This window comes from Sus scrofa, chromosome 9 (genome assembly GCF_000003025.6).
Source record: "Sus scrofa isolate TJ Tabasco breed Duroc chromosome 9, Sscrofa11.1, whole genome shotgun sequence".
NCBI classification, from domain to species: Eukaryota; Metazoa; Chordata; class Mammalia; order Artiodactyla; family Suidae; genus Sus; species Sus scrofa.
Genome location: NC_010451.4, coordinates 54,727,336 through 54,749,135, shown reverse-complemented (window position 1 = coordinate 54,749,135; position 21,800 = coordinate 54,727,336). Strand labels below are relative to the sequence as shown.

At 37.7% G+C, this 21,800-nt stretch overlaps 1 long non-coding RNA gene across 1 annotated transcript in view; it reads right to left on the bottom strand.

Annotated features, from left to right (window-relative positions):
• Nucleotides 1-21,196, bottom strand: part of LOC110255456 — a 63,976-nt gene extending 42,780 nt beyond the window's left edge. Inside the window, exon 1 of the long non-coding RNA XR_002335728.1 lies at nt 21,097-21,196. This is a non-coding gene — a long non-coding RNA (uncharacterized LOC110255456). The remainder of the gene's footprint in view (nt 1-21,096) is intronic.

The window sequence follows — 21,800 nt, the reverse complement described above, 5'->3', positions numbered from 1 at the left end:
TCTTCGACTGATGCTTTAATTTAATTCTGTCTTCTTTTATGACTTCAACTCTTGTTGAAGTCTAAGTTGGATTTTTCTAAAAAAAATTATTGGATATTTTTTTTTCTTTCTTTTCTTAATTCTCTGGTTGTCTGGTATTCCTATTAATCTTCGACTGATGCTTTAATTTAATTCTGTCTTCTTTTATGACTTCAACTCTTGTCTTTTTATTCAGGTTTCTGAGAAAGTTGCCTTTATCTTTTAACACTTCTGTGAAGATTTAATATGTTTCATATTCTTCATTTCCAAGATTATTTATTCTATTAATGCTCCTTTTATAGCATTTGTCCTGATTTTATGACTGCACTCTTTTCTTTTACAGTTTTGAGTATGCTAATGGGTACATTAGTAATTCCAGGGAAGTTTTCTTTTGCTCTCTACATTCTCTTTCATCACTTTTTTTTTTCTGTACATTTTCTTTGCTTTTTGACCTTTATATTAGAAGCTTTCTTTAAAATTTTATTTTAATCTTGGCTATCAGTTCCCTTAAAAGGGAAATGTTAAAATGTTTTTAGGACATTCTCCATGCACAAGTAGGTCTTGACAAGAGGTAGACTTCATCTTAGAATACTTAGATAGGAATCTTAGAATTTTCTTAGGAAAACCACTGGTTGTAAGAATGATGGACCTTTTCTCTTATGGTCATCCTTTTATCATGAGAAGTAGTCAGATATCTTGCCTTGCTGCTGTAACTCTGGGTATCAGTGCTCTGATAGTCTATTTTCGTTATCTATAATTATATAACAAATTAGCCCCCAAATCAGTGACTTAAAATAACAACATTTATTACGTCACAGTTTCTGGGGTCAGGAATGTGGGTGCAGCTGAGCTGGGGCTTCTGGCCCTGGATCTCTCACAAGTAGGGTGAACATCCATCCCAATTTGCCCAGCATTCTCTTAGTCTTAGCCGTAAAAGTGCGGTATCCCAGAAAACCCCTCAGTCCTGGGAAAACCAGGCCATCTGACCACCTTAGAAGTCTGCAGTCATCTTAGAGCTTGACTGAGAAGGCTCTTTCTAGCTCACTCACATGGTTGTTGGTGGGATGTATTTCCTCGCTTGCTGCTGGATGGAGGGCTTCCTTAGTTTCTTTCTAAGTGGAACTGTCCACAGAGCTTGCATCATCAGACTGAGTAAGTAAGAAGTCAGGAAAACACCAACAGAATGCCAGCAAGACACAGTCACAGTCGTTGTTACTTAACGATGGAAGTGACATCCCATTACTTTGCCATATTTTATCCATTAGAAGCAAGTCCCTAGGCCCAGCCCACACACTGGGGAGGGGAGGGAGTTATCCACATGGGCTTGGTTACTGAAAAGGGGGGAATATTGAGTGCTGCCTCAGAAACTGCCCTCTGTAGAGTCTGATAAGGGAATGGAGCTGCATGTGGAAGGGACTCAAGGAGGACGGTTACTTAATTCGTATGATTTTATTCAGTGTCCCCTGAACAATCTCTCTAATTCAGCTCTTCCAGAGACTGAAATGTTAGTATTCTGCCGAGGACAGGAATGTGGTGCCATTGGCACTATGCAGTGAAAGATGAGAGCTGGAAGTAAAATGTATCGCATACAGATTTCCAAAAAATCCTCCTGTCCATTGTCCCCAAAATCACTCTAACTGCTGACCTGCTTCATGTTTCAATTCTTGGATCCTCCCAGGGTTCTGAATCACAAGTTGGTCTGCCTCTTTGTATTATCCATCCACCTACATACACCTAGAGACACTGAGCATTCAGCTTTCCCCTATATGATAGGTCAGTTTTGTCTCATCCAACAGTTTCCCACCTGCTACATGTGATCCCATTCTTTGCCTTCTGTTGCTTTCTATCTTATTACCTTTGTCCTTGGGACCTTATGTTTTTCACAAAATGTTTATTTCAAAATAATGACGTTTTAAGGGGAGATGTGGTAAACCCTTGTTCAGTCCTCTAGTTTAAATCAGAATCCCTGTTATTTCCTTAAAATCTCTGAGGCATCCTCTTTCCAAATCTCATGGTCTTAGTTTTATTTATGTATCACAGTGCCTAATACCAGTCACTACCATCTAATGGGTATTTAAAAATAAGTACTTGGATGAAACAAAATCAACACGACTCTCTTGAGCATAACGTGACCCCAAGTAATCGAGAAGTTTTGACATAAAAACAAATAAGCAAACAAACCAAGAAAATGCCACTGACATGTTGTCCTCAAGTCTTAAGAAGAAAACTAAGCACAATATGAGGAACACTGTCAAATGTTAGATCTGTGAAACCATGGATTTTTTTTTTTACACACTGTTGGATCCCCTATATCAAGGATACTGACTTCCATGCAATAGGTACTCAATACATGTCTAGTTTTTTGCTGCATGGATATATAGTGACAGGAGTACACTTAAAACCAGAAGACTGGGATGTGAAATAAAAGCAGCTGGGTTATTTCAAGTGAGGAAGCTGTCCCACTTAGCCTCCATTTTTTTTTTTTTTTTTTAGCTCCAAAACATTGACTGTGGTGTTTGCCCAAGGCTATTCACTTTTTTCAATATGAAATATTATCCGTTTTTTTGACTATGATCTTTGTTGCTCTGTGGACATTCTGGGCTAAAATATGTCAGTGAATGTGTATCATTCCAGTACCTAGTATTTTTTTATATTATTTTCCTCTCCTAATGAACAAAGATCACATTCAAGATGTGTGATGAGTTCCCTTCATGGCTCAACAGTTAACAAACCTGACTAGGATCCATGAGGATGTGGGTTCAATCCCTGGCCTCACTCAGTGGGTTAAGGATCCGGCGTTGCCATGAGCTGTGGTATGGGTCGTAGACACAGCTCGGATCCTGCATGGCTGTGGCTGTGGCGTAGGCCAGCAGCAGCTGTAGCTCTAATTCAACCCCTAGCCTGGGAACTACCATATGCCATAGGTGTGGCCCTAAAAAGCAAAAAAAAAATAAACAAAAGAACTCAAAAATGAGACATTATTTCATACTTTGTTACTAGAAACAGATTCCAAATACTTCAGATTATGTCTTATCTTAATTCAGGCATGGACAACAAAACTTTTCTCTCTTTAAGGATTGGGTATGTGTGCACATGGGGAGAAGGAAGAATGACCTGAAGGATTTTCATGGTAAACTTGACCTGCCATGTGACAGAGGGGGAGTCCGACATGTTGGCTATAGGCTTGCAGAGAAATGTATGCTTTCCAAGGAATAAACACTGAGCATTCAGCTTTCCCCTAAAATACCTTGTGATTTTCCTATCCTTAGAGCCAATCATCTCTTGCTACCCATTTAGGAGACTTGGTCTTCCCTGTATCCAAGGCCCTGATGCAATTCCTCTGGCCTCCTTGCATCCACACTGATCGCTTGCTGACCTCAGTCATATAAGTCAAAGTTGGAGCTAATAAAAGCTGGCAGACACCTAAACTCTTAATTGAATCTCTAGGTTTTTATTGACTTCCGCCCCCCCATCCCTCCTCCCTTCTTCTTCCTATCTTCCTATTTTAGAAAGAACTTTTTTTTTTTCCCCAGTGAATACAGAATATTTAGGTGTCTGGCATCTCCAGAGTGGTGACTGCACTGTGCATTAGCTTGAAAGTTCATTCTCAGCTTAACAGGCCTGAAGAGAAATGGACACACTTTGGCTAAACCAGGAAAGCTGATTGCTACCTAAATAACTAATTCATCTTTATAGCAGATGGATGTCGAGGATATTCAAGAGCAGATACACCCAAGGTCATGCCAATTAGTTGTGGAGAAGAGCTCGACTAGAAGGTAATTTGAGATATAAACAGCCTTCATTTCCCAAACCTAGACTCATAATGAACACCTTACATAGGTGAAAAGCTTTGGAAAGACAGCCAATCTCTTCCAGGGCATGTGGGAACCTGGGGATGACTTCATCATAAAATGCTGCTTCTATTTGGAGGAGTTAGCAGCACAGAGGAGATTATGGACTTGACACTCTCTCTTTAACTCCTTTGCTGCTATTTTTTTGTTTGTTTTTTTGTTTTGTTTTTCCCTTTGCTTGCCTTGTTGGACTCAGCTGGATGCCAAAAGACAGATGTTGGTCCTTCCTAAGGTTCACTAAAGGACACTATAGATGATAAAATGAAAGACATTGAATAGTTAACCGTATATTTAGCCCCAAGATTGGGATGATGCTAAGCTCCAGAGGAAGTTGTATTACAACCTCTTCAACAATCTTTCAAAATTAAATATCAGTATTCAGGGTTCATGGGCAGCATTCCACATATGTGAATTCTCATCTCACAGGAAGCAGCTAGCTGCACAGATCCTTAGCTCATATTACCTAACTTCTGGAAACAACTGATCCAACTTTGTCAGATAGCTAGTTGCTAGCCATTAATGGTGAGTAGTAATATATGTATAACATTGGTGGAATACGTGATCACTTTTATTTATTCATTTACTTATTCTGTATAGGCTAGGAATAACATCTGGTGATGCCGCCCAGTGGCTTGCCTTGTGGCCAAGTTTGGTTGCATCTTGGTTTCTGAATAGCCAGATAGGGGAGCATATTCTGGACCAGGTGTAAGGCCCAGAGGGTCCTTGATTTCCCTCCTATCATTTCAGACCAAGTGGATAAATTGTGCAGGGGATACAATCACTGAAAGTGGAACAAACCAGAATAACTCTTTAAGCCCAAGAGTATAAAGTTTTGCAGGAGCAGCATCTGCCAGAGCCTTAGTTACTGCCACCTTCCATAGATGGGCCCCTGCTGTGTCTATAGCCCAACTTGTGCTTAGGGTTTTCCATTTTGCTGGGAGTTCTGCTAGGCTAATTTGATATTTTAAAACTCTGTCACCACTGTTCTTATTTAATAAGTAACTAATCAGTTCTGCAGTCTGTTGTGCCCTGCTGTTGCTAGCAAAGCTAAAATTGGACATTTTGATTAATTTTTCTGTTTTTGAGCAATGTGCTCTGATAACTTCTAATAAATTGACCCTAGGATATTTGAATGCATGTTCTGAGTCTAATGTTGTGCCTTGTGGCAGGTGTTCAGTTATGGAGACAATACATTTCCAGGATTAAAATGTCATCAGTGTATAACAAGCATGTAAAGGCAAAAGCTCAGAGAATGGATATCCAGAGCATAGGACTTTGGGAATATTTCCCTGAATAAATGCCTCAACCATAAAACATGCTGTAGAATTTCAGAAAGATTTTCCTGAAAGGGAAAACTTCAAAATGTACTGATATTCCCTTTACAGTCTTAATCGCTTCTCATATCCTTTATGAATTTGTCACTTTCAAGTCGGTTAACCAGATTTTTTTTTACATTTTGAACATTATACACCATATATGGATGCCCTATCATAATTATGTTATATACTCATTTTCAGAATACTGAAAGTAATAGGAAACTATATGTTATTTTGTGTGGGATTATAATCATATTGCAAATAGTAATCCATTTTAATTTTGCAAAAGTTTTAGCTATAGTTCCTTTAGGCATCCAACTGTACTAAGTCTTTAATCATATTCCATTTACGAAAATATAATATGCATTCAAATATTCAAAACACCTGCATTGCATAAAACGAAGCTATTTTTACAGGGCAATAATAATAACAATAATAATAATTTATAGATAATATACCATCTATTTAATATTTATTGTGTATAAGCCTCTTCTGCAATGTTTTGCAGTACTGAATTGTTCATTGGTTTATTCAAAATACCTGGTTGTTACATTGCCTACTGGCATTGAGATTACCCTTTCATAAGATGAAAACACATGACGATATGTTGCATTAAATGGAGGAATACAGATTCTTACTTGGGTTGGCCTTGCCAGAAGAAAGAGCATTGTTAGAAATGATCTCAGTCTCTCACCTTCAGTGACTGAGAGACCCTGAAACCGGGAAGAGGTAAATTTCAGACAGTGGAAGAGTTTGAGCCATCCATACGAAGCTTCAGAAAGATACTCTGAAATATAACACCAACCTTCAAGTAGTGTGTTCTTCAGGTATTATAAATTAGTCATGAGCCTCTATAGAAGTGACTATACTTCTATAAGGAGTGGTACAAATAAGTTTAAGAAATACTTAGTGAAATAAACAGATTTTCACTGCATAACTCCTCATAGCTTTTTAGTGCTGTGAATCTTCAAAAGATAGGCAGCTTTTGTTTTAAATCAGCTCCTTTCTCTCTCTCTCTCTTTCTCTCTCTCTGTCTCTCTGTCTTTGCAAAGCAAAATGACAATTTTTTTTTTTGGTGGGGGAGGAATCTTATTCTGGAAATATTATTTTAGACAATTTGAGTACTATTCAGAGTTAAACCTATAATAGGACTTAATTAAACACCTGCTGATTATTTATTTAGGATGATACTGCACTGTGTTAAAAAATAATAAATAGCTGAAAATGAATAGCAGTGTAAAAGAGATTCTTCCTGATGAAATAAGGTACTAGACCTAGAAAAGCGAGAAAATAAAAACAAAAAATAACATAAACCCTGTCTTCATTTTGCTCATAGAAATAATATTCAGCCTATTCTCTTGGATATCATTCTGAGGTCCATGATGGATTATATAAAAGAAGTTTATTAATTTTTTAACAATAGAAAATCTTACCTATTCTTAGAAAGTCAATATGGTTTTAGTGTTGCTTGAAGTTATAAGATCCGAGCTAAAATGCCAGTGCTACCTACCAATGACCATGCAGGTAATCTGGAAAGATAATATTATATATTACACAGGTCTGATGCAGGAATTAAACAAGATGATAGATATGTACTTGTTAACCTTAAAGTACCATAACAAGATTTCTAAAACTGAGTTTCATAGACAGACACTCAAGGAACTACTCTGAGTTTTGTTTTGTAATTTATTTCAAAAAAAATCTTACAAAATGTACTTTTTATAGAGAGTACAGAATTTACTCTTATGCTACAAAACTACTCTACAATGTTAATTTTCTACCAAAAGACTTTTTCAAAGTATAAGTCTTTGTTTTCTTAAGTCCACATTCTTCACACTGAAACCCATGGCTGTATCCTTGAGGTGTATGAGAAATAACTTTCTTTAAAATGGCTCTTGGAACACACGATTTTGAGACTCACTGTGCTATAATTAATACATGTATTCTGGATATCAGTTGAAAACTTTTAAGAGCAGCTGACAAAGATGCTTAGAATCAGGGAAAATAGACCCAATCCCTCTGTATCTCTTAAAAAACTTCACAAAGTTATTGCTTAGAAATTTTACTCTAAGAAGTCATGCCTGGGCATTCACATGATTGTTAAACAGGCAATATCGGTAAAGCATTCACTGCTCAGAAGAACATTGTATGATAGGTCTATAACACAATAAGCCCTGATGCTTAGGATGCTGAATTTAATTTAGAAACAGTGTCGAAGAAGTTAAGTATATGTTATGACTTTATAGCATCACCAAGGAAACAGTTAGCGTATTTTAAATACATTTTAAATCCATTGCAACATTTTGGCAATGTTCTCTTATGTTGAATGTCTGGGATTTCTCTGCTTTCAAAGCCCTGGCAAACACCTGCAGTTTGCCCGTCCCCAGATGGGACTTCCTTTTCAAAAAATACACAGAGTTCCAATTATAGTGGTCACCAAGGTGCTCAGAGGTCTTGGCCCTAAGACATCAGTGAAGCAAAGCTCTCTCCAGGTGGGCTCCTGTGTTTCCTCAGCTTTGACACTGGCAGTCTCTCTTTAGCAGGTGCTCCCTACAGCATGCAGGCTGGTCTTAGGAGGAGAGGGGAGATTCACAGAGGGTCCTTGTTGACAACTTGCACATGTGAGTGCCCTAGAGATCAACCAATGACCTGGAGGATCTTCTAGAAGCTTCCATAATTTAAGCAGTAAAGGAAAAGATTCTCATACTATTAATATTTGAAAGTTAAATTATCAGGCACCACTCCTGATCTGCATCTTTGGTTATGTGCTTTGAATGGGCTCTAGATTCTGATATATATATATATATATATATATATATATTTCCCTTTCTTGTTAACATTACAGGGCATAGTTCCCCAGAACTGCATAAGAACAAGTTATGAAAGATTAATAGAGCTAAAGATTTCTAGTTAATGAGAACTCTTTTCTTTGAAAGTAAAATATTTGGGGCTCTAAGGATATCATGTGCTCAGAGCAGGTAAAGTGTTTGAATAAATTCAAATATAAGTTAGATTTGGACACTTCTCTTGTTTCCATGCTATTATTGTTATGATTTTCCTGTTACAATTTTAGTTAGCCTAATGGATTTATTTATTCATTTTTTTTTTTTGAGAAGGCATACAGTTTAAAGGACCTCAATAGGGGAAGAAAAGATGATATTGCAACAGATTTTAGACAATTCATTTTGAAAAGATCATCTTAAATAAGTATACTATTGAAGGTATAAAACCAATAATTATGGCTAAACATTTATTTAGCACCTTCTACAAGGCAGGTGTTGATGCCTTGAGTTTTGCTCATACAATAAGCTCTATTTATAGATAGAAAAAATGCTGAAGAAATTAAGAAGGTATCAGATCTGGTATTCGAACTCAAGCAATTGGGTTTCCGGATGTTTTTAAGGGCCAACCATCTACATATAAAATGATAAATTGAATTTTAAAACCAGTTTACTCCTGCTTTTACTCTTATATTTTAAAAGGTGGTTGATAAGCAGAGGACACACAGTGCACCGAGAAACTGAGAGAAAATGGACATGAATTTGAGTTTTAATATTATCATTAATAACTATATGAATTCAGGATGTCCCTTGACCCCCTGGCCTCCCTTTTACTGCTTTGAAATGAGAGAGTTGGGTTCAACCTGGGATGGCAAATATGTAGCAAACATGATGCTAATCCTCTAGTCTATATTCTTGTTATAAATCATTATCCACACCTCTACTGACTTTGAACATGGAATTACAACCTTCTCAGCTCAGCTTTCCACATAATCACTTTTGATTGATTGGGACTGGTGTGTGAGATAAAACTTAGCTTTCATCCCTGGACAATATGATATATAAACTCTTTTGGTGTTCTAATATTAAATGGTTCTTCACACTTAATAACATAATTATACAGTGAGGGGAGGATGTTTGTGCTCTAAAATGGATTTGAGCAGAGAGATCTGCAGATGGATTGGGAATAAAGGGAATTGAGTACTGAAAAACATGAAGACACCATCTGAGTATTGAAAAATATTTTCAAGACTGACTCATGCCTATGTCTCAAGCAGTAGGAAGCCTTCCCCAGTGAGAAAATTTACTTCCCCATCTAGTCCCTACTCACTTGCTCAGCATGCAGCCAGAACACTGAATTTATTACCACTACAATGAATTATTTCATTTAATCACAGGCTTGGATCTTGCTGTTGCATCCTCTAATTGTTCCATTTCCTGTATATGTGAATTGGTCCTTATCCACAGTCTCACATTTGCTTTCAGACCACATGCTACCAAAGAGCAGGAATGTCATCCTGTATCATTTTAGAGAGCCACATGCATTTGGATTCCTAATAAAGCTAATTCAATGATAATATAAGAAAGAAAGCAAAGGAGTAAGAGGAAGGAGAAGAACAGGTTTGATAGTCACATAATTCAAGACACTTTTTTTAGTTTAATCCACTGGAGAAGGACTTATATATAATTAGAAGGTTAATGGCTTTAAAATTATAAAATGAATTATACTGTTTTCTTTATTAAAACTCTTATCTCTGAATGATCTATCTACATTTCTTGAAGCTGATTTTTTTTTTCAAAAAGTGCCTGTATCTTGAGCAGATATCTCTCTCTCACTCTCTCTCTGCTGAGAAAGACTAGGGATAACCAGGATGAGGAACAGGAAAAAAGGAGGGTTATGTAAGACTGTTCAGACATGCCTTGGCTCTCATGGAGGCCAGAGGTTTCAGGGGATCGACGATATCTTATTTCTCCATATATCATCTTCTAGGTCCCAAAGCCATAAGCTGGATAAAGATTCATAAATTCAAGATACTGTCCAAACTCATCACACCAATCAAATAAATAACAGGCTATACATTCTTTCTTTCAGAAAAGCTGAGAAAAGCAAAAGTCATTAAAAAGAAAAGTTAACAAATTATGACTTTTGTGTATGGTGGAGTAGTTTGTGTCAGGTAAATCCTTCCATGGAGAACAACTTTATAAAGTTGGATTAGAAGGACCAGAGAGAGGGGAATATATTGGGTTAAGAAAAATTCTCTTCACTGCTTCTTCCATTTGGGAATTTTCCAATGCATACCATGAGAACATAGGGGGAAAACAGAACACAGCAGACAAAGCCTTTTGGAAATAGAATGGAATGGGATAAAAGCTAACTGTTAAGGATATGCCTAACAAATTAGCCAACATTTGCAGGGCCAAGAACTTGGAGAAAAAGCATACTACAAAGATGTGAGATAAACATTCTGTGTGACTTTTGTTGTCAAACTTTTGCTGTATCTAATGTTACATAGGATCAAGAAAACACAAAAAAGAAAATGGTTTCCTAGAAAATAAAAACTAAGCAGGAGTTCCTGACATGGCTCAGTGGAAACGAATATAACTAGTATCCAAGAGGATGCAGGTTCAATCCTGACCTTGCTCAGTGGGTTAAGGATCTGGTGTTGCTGTGAGCTATGGTGTAGGTCACAGATGTGTCTTGGATCTGGTGTTGCTGTGGCTGTGGAATAGGCCAGCGGCTACAGCTCCGATTCAACCCCTAGCCTGGGAAGTTCCACATGCTGAGGGTATACCCCTAAAAAGACAAAACAAAAAAAACAAAAAAAACAACAAAAAAAAAACTAAGCAGACCTTTTAAACAGAGGAATCAAATATTTTAATTCAGGGTCTTTTGAAGGAGGATAGTCACAGAAAATGCCTCCAGCTTTTCTTTTACAAGTGTGAAGCATTATGTCTCAGAATTAAAAGCAAATTAGAAGTCCACTATCAAAAGATAGAAATTTATCATTTTATCATCTCAGTCCCTTGATAAACTCGATATGTTCCTTCTCAAACTTCAGAAGGAAGAAACATTACTCGAAGACTATAAAAAGTTCCCATACATAATGTTTAACATTCAAATAAAAATTATCAGGAATACTAGGATACAGATAAGTGACTAAATCTAGTAGAAAGGAAAAAAATAATATTTGAAGAGAGTGATTAGCATTCTTAAACACAGGGCTTGACAGAGAGTTTAAAATATTTAGCAAATTAGGAAATTCCCATCATGGCTCAGCAGAAACGAATCTGACTAGTATCAATGAGGACTCAGGTTTGATCCCTTAACTGAGTAGGTTAAGGATACAGCATTACTGTGAGCTGTGGTGTAGTTCACAGATGCAGCTTGGCTCTGGAGTTGCTATGACTGTGATGAAGGCTGGAGGCTACAGCTCTGATTTGATCCCCTAGCCTGGGAACTTCATAAGCTGTGTGTGCAGCCCTAAAAAAAAAACAAAAAAATTAAAGACAAAAATATTCAACAAATTAAAGATATAGAATTCTCCCAGGGAACTATAATCTATAAATGACATGGTGGAAATAAAAATATAATTACTAAAATAATACTTCAGTTGATGCACCTATCAGTAAATTAGACAATATAAAAGAGATAGTTGTTGAAGTGGAAGATATATAAGTAGAAAACATTCAGACAAAAGCACATTAGGTGTCAGAACAGTATGGGATACATTAAAAGTTTAATGTATGTGTAACTGAAACCTCCAAAGGCAAAAAGTTACAATATTTGAAAAAAGAGTGGCTGAGGATTTCCCAAAACTTATTAAAAAATAAAGAGACATTTTTAGGAGCTCTATAAATTTCATGCATAAAAATTATGAATAAAATCATATTTGGGCATTGTATTGTTAAACTGATACATAGCAAAGACAAATAAAATACACTGAAAACATTCAGAGAAAAAGACACACATTGCCTTCAATATGTAACAATATGACCACAGAAATAAGCCATAATCATATATTTACAGTGCTAAAAAAATTTAATAATGACTGACCTACAAATCTATACCCAGCAAGAATATCTTTCAGTGGTAAAAGGTTAATTTCTCCTGCTTGATGTGATGGAGTAACTGGTGTAAAACTGGTTCCTCTATTGTAACCAAGTGTAAACTGAACAAAATACTTGAGGACAGTTTTAAATTATTTAACAACACAAAGCATATAAACTTAATCCTTGAGAAAAAGGAAACATGAGTTGAGCTCTATGATTAGAAGGACTCTTTACTTGAGCTCCATTTTCCAACTACAGCAAAGTGAGCTGGAATGAAACATGGTGGCCCATACGAGTTGAGGAAGCAGAAAATAGAATTCACTGCAGCTGACAAGTCAAAGATGTTTATAGTGGCTCACTGATAACAGTATGAAGTGGAGTTTATCCAAGGACCAGAAGGCATCTAAAATAAATCTGTATAATTTACCATATTAGCTTAACAAAAATAAAAGTAAAATAACTATATCAATAGATGAATAAAAACCACTTGATAAAATTCAACACCTACATAAACTTTCAGCAAACTAAGAATTAAGAGAACATTCTCAAACTGACAAAGGATTACTCTGATAAACTTTCAGCTAACATTACAAATAACATTAATGACTAAATAACTTCTAGCTATGATAAAGCAGAAAAATGCAAGAATGTCTGCTTCAATACTTGTATTATGTGTTGTGGAGGAGGGTCTAGATAATGCAATAAAGCAATAACCAATAAATAAACACCAGGTAAGAGAAACAAAGCTTTTCCTACATGTACATATTGAAACTTTCCCCTTTGAAGCTGGGATGGAAAAAGCACATGAATCAAAAATGTAAAACAACTCACAGGTGCTATAATTGTGGATGTAAAAAATTTCCAAAACAGTATAGATATAAACTCCTATACTCAAGTAAATTTAGCAACAGGTGTCTACAAGGTCAATGTATAAAAGCAATTATATTTCTCTATATATAAATATATGCAAACATTTTTTAAACATTTAAAAGTCTGTACTATTTATAGTAACATGCAAGACTAAAATACACAGGAATCTTTGGTTAGGAAGAAGAAAAGATACTCTTAAAGAGGTTTGTAGAACTTACAATACAGTTTGTCTAGAATTTGAACAGAGCTACAGTAATTAAGCTATAGTGCCTCAATTATGGTGGTAGAGTCAAATGGACCAGAAAGCCCAGAAATACACACAGATGCACACTCCACCAACACATATATGATTTAGAGCAAAGTCCCATTGCAAGACCATGTGGAGTATAACATTTTTTATAAATGATGTGGGATCAATTAGATATCCATATGAGAAAAAATGTTCCATGTGAGTTATAAAACAAATTGTTGAATTTAAGTAGTAAAGCTTCTTTATTCTAAAATAAGATGACGAGTTCCCACCATGGCTCAGTGGTTAACAAACCCGACTAGTATCCATGAGGCCTCGGGTTCAATCCCTGGCCTCACTCAGTGGGTTAAGGATCTGGCGTTGCCAGATGTGGTGTAGGTTGCAGATGTGGCTTGGGTCCCGTATTGCTGTGGCTCTGGTGTAGGCTGGCAGCTACAGCTCCTATTGGACCCCTAGCCTGGGAACCTCCATATGCCATGGGTGTGTCCCTAGAAAGACAGAAAGACAAAAAAAATTAAAATTAAAATAAAAAAATAAAATAAAAGAAGATGAATTACATGCCAACTATTAGGTTATATCCAAAATATGAAGTATGAACCAATAAAGCTCATAAAAAACTATCTTTACAGGAGTTCCCGTCGTGGCGCAGTGGTTAACGAATCCGACTAGGAACCATGAGGTTGCGGGTTCGGTCCCTGCCCTTGCTCAGTGGGTTAACGATCCGGCGTTGCCGTGAGCTGTGGTGTAGGTTGCAGACGCGGCTCGGATCCCGCGTTGCTGTGGCTCTGGTGTAGGCCGGTGGCTACAGCTCCGATTCAACCCCTGGCCTGGGAACCTCCATATGCCGTGGGAGCGGCCCAAGAAATAGCAACAACAGCAGCAACAACAACAACAGACAAAAAGACAAAAGACAAAAAAAAAAAAAAAAACTATCTTTACAAACTCACAATAAGTGGCAAAAAGTTCTTGAACAGGGTAAAAGAGGCCCTAGCTATAAATCAAAAGATCAATAAATTTACATTAAAAGTAAGATATTTGATTTATCAAAATAAGTTACTAACAGAGTGATATTCAGGAGTTCCCATCGTGGCTCAGTGGTTAACAAACTCGACTAGCATCCATGAGGACATGTGTTCAATCCCTAGCCTTGCTTAGTGGGTTGAGGATTTGTCATTGCTGTGAGCTATGGTGTAGGTCGCAGATGTGGCTCAGATCTGACGTTGCTGTGGCTCTGGCGTAGGCTGGCAGCAACAGCTTCGTTTGGACCCTGGCCTGGGAACCTCCATATGCCACGAGTGTGGCCCTAAAAGGACAAAAGACAAATATATAATATTATAACTTTATATAATATGTGCTATTATATAAAGTTAAAAAATAATGCAAAATCCAGTAGGACAAAATGAGAGTTCTATGGACCTGCTTCTCAATGAAACTAATGATCATTTTTTTCTTCCTTCCTTCCTTTCCTTCTTTCTTTTTCTTTTTTGGCCACACCTGTGGCATATGGAAGTGCTGCTGTAGTGACTACACCAGATCCTTAACTCATTGAGCCACAACAGAATTCTAATGGTCATTTTTAAAACAATTTTCACTTAAAATCTATGGAAATGATTCCAAGGGCACACCACAAATAAAGAAACATCACTTCAAGAAAATTGACTAAAATTTGGTAAGAACTGCAAGTATGTGTTATTTGAGTTAAACCCATTTCCCCAGTTCCCCTTCCAACTCAGCAAAATGGAAATATCTCTTTTGACTGGGTCAGACAAGGACACATGGGTCCCTCTCCCACAAGTTCCGAACTGGAGGTCTATCTTCCTTTCATGGACTGGACATCAGCATTTCTCAGCCTCACTCCAACTAGCTGTTCCAGGTGAATCCAAGAGGGCCTGGGATGGAGGCTCTGTCTTAGGCACAGCAACACTGAGAATACTGGGACCCTTATTATCCTTGCCCCTGCTCCTAAATCAGTGATTCTCTATTAGGAGATATAAGCCAACAATTGTTGAAGCTACTGGCTTGCTTTTCTTCCAAGCACTTACATCCTAAACTGGAAATGTTACACAGAGAGAAGTGTACCATTGTCCCAACCCCTAGCCACAGAGCCCTGGCTCATAGATATTGTCAGATGGGACATCCCAAAGGATTTAACTTCATTTGCAACAAAATGTAGAGACGTTCAAGCCTGAATGCACTTATCAACAGAGGACATTATGACAAAAGATACTTAGAAAGATACTGATGGGTTTTGAGGACATATATAGGATAAATTCTAAATCACCTAGTTTGCCTAAGAGAAACTGGGAGGAAGAGTGATAGGAAAAATCTACCTGGAATCAGAACAGATCTCAAACACTGACCCCAGGAATTATCCTTTCAAAGGATTGCAAATTTGATTGGTCAGTAAGTGGAGAAATTCATGCAATTTATGCTCCCAGGCATTATTGAAAACAGTAGCATTCAGACAGCAATCAGTGGTATTTAACATCTGGGTATGGTCAGAAAATGGTCAGGCCATGAGACAGTCAAAACCACCAAAATCCAGGGTGACTGTGGACATAGCCAAGATTGGGAATCCTGACGAGAAACGTCTGAGGCGTAATACTGCTGGAGGATAGGGGTTGAGAAGACCCCATAAAATACCATATGCAGTAAAATGGTGAAAACAGTTCCAAATTTTATGAAAAGTGGAAATACACAGAATCAAAACACATAAGAAATATGAAGAAATACACTATGTTAAAGAAGATAACAATAAAATTGCAAAACTCAAATAAAAACACCTAGGAAAGAATAAAACAGAGTTTGTGCAAAGGATCAAATAAATGGATGACATTAGATTTCTCATAGGAAAACAATGCAAATAAGAAGACAGTGGAGCAATTTCCATAAAGTGTTGATCGAAAAACAAATAGGTTACCCAGAATTCTATACGCAGTGAAAATATCCTTTAAAATTAAGTTCAAAATAAAGACACTTTTGACATTCAAAAGCTAAGAGAATTCTTCACCAGAAGATTGCTACTACCAGAAATATTAAAGAAAGTCTCCCAAGCAGGAAGTTGCTAATACCAGATAGAAATATAGTGACTGCGTGTGTAAATATGATTTTTCCTATTATTTAAATATCTTAAAATAAAATTGACTATAAGCAGTAGTAATACTGATACATTGTAGATTTATAACATGGATGCATAATATATTTAAAAATAGCATAAATGTTAAAGGGGAAGATTAAAGTTCTGGTATTATGTGTAAAGTAGCATAATATCACTTGAAGATAGACTTTGATAAATGACATATTCTATAAACTCTAAGATTAAAAAAAATTTTTAGCTAATAATGGTTTTTTAAAATAGAATACAATGGTATGTTATCTAAAATACATTTTAAATATAAAGACATAGGAATTCATGTTGTGGCTCAGCAGTTTAACAACCAACTAGTATCCATGAGGATGTGGGTTTGATCCCTGGCCTCCATCAGTGGGTTAAGGATCTGGTGCTGCTGCAAGCTGCAGCATAGCTCTTGGATGCAGCTTGAATCTGGCATTGCTGTAGCTGTGGTGTAGGCCAGCATCTGTAGCTCAGAATTGACCCCTAGCCTGGGAACTTCCATAGGCCACAGGTGTGGCCCTAAAACAGTGGGCCACATTAATATAATGCTAAGTAGATTTCAGAGCAAGAACATTTATCAAGGATTAAGAAGATTATTTCACAATGAGAAAGGTGCAATTCATCAGGAGATAATAACAAAAATTTAAAATATGTATATAGCTAATAATCTAGTTTTAAAATACATGAAGCAAAAACTAATTAGGGGAGTTGCTGTCATGGCTCAGTAGTTAACAAATCCGACTAGGAATCATGAGGTTCCGGGTTCGATCCCTGGCTTTGCTCAGTGGGTTAAAGACCTGGCACTGCTGTGAGCTGTGGTGTAGGTCGCAGACGCGGCTCGGATCTGGTGTTGCTGTGGCTGTGGTGTAGGCTGGCGGCTACAGCTCTGATTTGATCCCTAGCCTGGGAACCTCCATATGCCGTGGGTGTGGCCCTAAAAAGCCGAAAAAGAAAAAAAAAAACTAATTAGGACTCTCTCAGCAAACTAGAAATAGAGAGGGACCCCCTGGAACTGATAAAGAACACCTCCCCAAACCTTCCATAGAGATGGAAAACTAGAAGCTTGCTTGTTGTGAGCCACATGGAAAGTCCAGGGAAACTAGAAGATTTCTTGCTAAGATCAGGAAAAGATAAGGATGTCCCCTCTCACACACCCTTTTCAAAATCAGCCTATAACAATAAAATAAAAAAATGAAATAAAAGGTATACAAATTAGGAAATAAGCGTCTTTCAAAAGTTAAACATTCTGGAGTTCCTGTTGTCACTCAGCAGGTTAAGAACCCAACATAATGTTCATGAGGATGTGGGTTCTATCCCTGGCCTCACTCAGTGGGTTAAAGATCTGGTGTTGCCATAAGCTGGGGCATAGGTCACAGATGCTGCTTGGATCTGGCATTACTGTGGCTGTGATCAGCAGCTGCAGCTCCAATTCGACCTCAAGCCTAGGAACTTCCATATGCCGCGGGCATGGCCATAAAAAGAAAAAAAGTTAAACATTTGTTTAACATATAATCGAACCATTCAAATCCCAGGTATTTATCCAAGAGAAACGAAATTGTATATCCATATTAAGACTTGTTTAAAAATGTTCATATCAGCTCTATCTGTAATAGACAAAATCTCAGTACAAATCAAAAGTCCAACAAGAAGTGAGTGGGTAAACAGAGTGGGGCATAACCATATAATATTAATTACTCTGCAGTGAAACAAAGAATGAAGGGGAGCATACACTGTGTCACTCCATTCTGTAAAATAATAGAAAATGTAGACCAATCTATAGTAACAAATAGCAAGCACATCAGTAATTGTCTGGAGATTAGAGGTTAAGCAGAGGGCAGGAAAGAAAGATTACCAAGGGCTCAAGGAAATTTTCGGGAGCAATAGATAGTTCTTTAGCTTGAAAATGCTGATGATTTTGAGGGTATATGTATATGTTTCAACCTATCAATTTGTACATTTTAGGATTGGGTAATTTCTATATATCAATCATACTTCCCAAAACTGTTTTAAAAGGAAAAGAAAAACAACAATAGCAAATATATAGGTTTATTAGGATGGCAGGCTGGGTATATTTTGTACCAAGTAAACTGAGGCAACTGAGTAAATATCTCTGAATGACCATAAGTTGAAGTATAGGTTTTATGACTTTGATACAAAGGAAAAGAGACCATAGCACATAATTTTTCTCATGTTCCTTCAATAATTTTTAATACTAATTTTAAAGCTTGCAGTAAAATTTGGGGGCAGAGTAAAAGGAGGTTGGGGAAAAAATGGAACTTATTTTTTCTCTTATTTTTATCACCATATTGATTCACAGAGCTCATTTGCCACTTTTAATTATGCAGCAACTATGAGAAAGTACTCAAGGGATAGAGTTTTTCCTTCAACTTCAGTTATCATTTATACGTGAGATTAACTGAGTAAAAATAAGGAAAATCTACCAGTAGATTCTAGAATAACCCACGGATAAATCTAAGCACGCTTGTGAATGAACACAAACAAATCAATGTTCGACTATACAGAGTTCCTCTGTTCTATGTGCAAATGCATAAATAAGATGATATTCAGAATTTATAACTAATTGGATTAACAAAACAAAAATAAAACAACAATTGGAGCCATGTGGAGGACGGAGCACACCACGTCAGAGGACTGCTGTGCTTGGTGAATAGCAACTCATAGCCTGATTCTATTAGGAACAATTCCTAGCACTCCATGGGGCTGCTTCTCTAATCTATGATGTTCCTAGTTTGGCGTAAGCTCAGGCAATGGGAAAAATCTCTGCCTCCTGTTGAAAACATCACTCCTCTATTCTTCCAGCCCATCAACATCTCAACAAAAATCTTTCTTTACTTGTATAAATTCAGAGAAGAGCGAGTTCCCTTTGTGGCTCAGCAGATAATGAACCCAACTAGTATCCATGAGGATGTGGGTTTGATCCCTGGCCTTGATCAGTGGGTTAAGGATCAGGTGTTGCCGTGAGCTGTGGTGCAGGTAGCAGATGTGGTGTAGGATGCTGGGCTGATGTAGTTGTGGTGTAGGCACAACCCCTAGCCTGGGAAATTCCATAGGCTGTGGGTGTGGCCCTAAAAAGCAAAACGACAACAACAACAACAAAAATAAATAAATAAATTCATAGGAGAAATGTTTTTATCTCGGTTTGTGACAGCATGGCCATTCCCAAAGGTGAAGAATGCTCACAAAATCTCAGGGCACAGGAAGCGTCTGAGTGTTTTACTTTTTCCACGATGTGTTTCATATCATATCAATAAAGAAGCAGGGATATAAGCCACAGAATAGAAAGGCCCTCCCTGGACCCAGTGTCAGACCTGAAAAGTAGCATAAACCTGGTTCTGGCCCCTTTCCAATCATTGACCTTTCAGAGTTCTCTCATTCTCAAATGTGGAATCCGTCCAGCTCTCTCCTGGAGAGGAAACTAATAATCTTTTACTTCTTTATTTTTCTAAGTGTCTTAAGGGAACTGAAAACACATGCAAACGGTTAAACTCCTACTGAGACTAAAATACCATTTCCTTAGTTTATTAAGCATGATAATATCACACAGATTTTATTTTCAATTCTTTTGAAGAGAAATTTTTACCCCTCCCCTCCCATTTTCTCCTTATAGTGCACAAATACCTCTATTAGTTCTTCCTTAGGGGAGTGAAAATGTAAAAAAATATGACTCATGGCCAAGTTAGAGACATGTAAAATGCAGAAGTAATGAAATAATTATAAGAACAATTCCTTTTAACTGGGGTGTTCCCATTTCCTTTTCTATTTCACACAGAATTGTAGGCTTGAGAAAGGGAATTCAAGCTAAACATGTAAAGCTTAAATAAAATGTGCAACCAACTCTAGCAATCACACACAAAGCTTCTTTAAAGCTGATATTTCAGTATAACATTTATGAATTGAAGTTCCTATTGTGGCTCAGCCATAAAGAAACTGACTAGTATCCATGGGATGCGGGTTGGATCCCTGGCCTTGCTCAGGGGGTTAAGGATCCAGCATTGCTGTGAGCTGTGGTGTAGGTTACAGGCACAGCTTGGATCCTGCATTGCTGTGGCTGTGGTGTAGGCCCCTAGCCCGGGAATGTCATATGCTGCAATGGTGGCCATAAATAGCAAAAAACAAATAGCAAAAAAAAAAAAAAATTATATATATTATATATATATGAATTGACTCAAACAGGGACAGACTGCCATTCGCCAAAACTATGCTGATAGATCCCGCCTCACCATGGGCTGGATCATCATTCAGCTTAGATGACAGCTCCAATCTCTGCTCCACCCTCTCTCTACCTTTGAGATGATCTTTATTGTCTAATGTGATGTATCAGTAAGTTTAGAAGGTGACCATTTCTGTGGAACTTTCTGACCTATCAAACCATTTTATCTGCTTCTTTTTACTGTTTTTGCTTTCCCTGAGCTACACCAAAAGGCAAAGCATTCCCCCCCCCCACCTTTTTTTTTGAACACTATGCTCTTCTAGACTCTGAAGATTACGTTTAAGGTGACCTTCAATTGTTCCAGAAGAAATAAAGCAGCACTTTCTGAGGCTCAACAATCCCGGTATGATATATCACCTCAATATTAGCTCTCCTCCCAAGGTGGAAAGTTCCTACAGAAGATCATCATGGGGGTGAAACTTACCCGCCAGTGTATGGGGAGGTTATGATTTCAAAGCTGGAAGAGTTGGTTTTTCTTTTCTTTCAGGTCTCCTTGGTAGTGAAAATCATTCACTGACAGCTGCTGCAGAAACTCAGGGGTTCTAATATGTTGGAAATCTAGATTTCCGAAGAAGAAACTTATGGAGGAGAAAGACAAGGAGACAATTCACCTACCTAAGTCTTGAAAGTTTAGCCCAGCATCAGATGGCATTGTTTTTTCTGGTCCATAGAGAAAGAAAGAAACCTCTCCTTGTCCATGGACTACTGGTTCTGATGCTCCCTGGCTCAGCTGTGCAGCTGTAACAGATCACATGGGACACTGGGTGTTTTCCACTCGGGGCACTTGGAAGTAGAAGGCAGAGGTCAGAGAGGAAGTGTATTTCAGAGTAAATTTATTGTGTTTCCAAATTAGAAAATCAGCGAATGATGCAGCCAGGGGCAAATATCCGTGGCTTTTGATCTTGACCTCTCTGGGCTCCAGTGTCTGTCTATTAGGAGATAAAGTCAGTATATGATCCCAAACTGGAGCTTTTATAGCCAAATGAGTTCTTAGCCAGCTATTTCCCACCTTTGTTAGGCATTCTTACCCTTGTTTTTTTTTTTTTTGTCTTTTTGTCTTTTTGCTATTTCTTGGGCCACTCCCGCGGCATATGGAGGTTCCCAGGCTAGGGGGCGAATCGGAGCTGCAGCCACTGTCCTACGCCAGAGCCACAGCAACGCAGGATCGGAGCCGCGTCTGCAACCTACACCACAGCTCACAGCAACGCCGGATCCTTAACCCACTGAGCAAGGGCAGGGATCGAACCCGCAACCTCATGGTTCCTAGTCGGATTCGTTAACCACTGTGCCACAACGGGAACTCCACCCTTGTTTTTGTT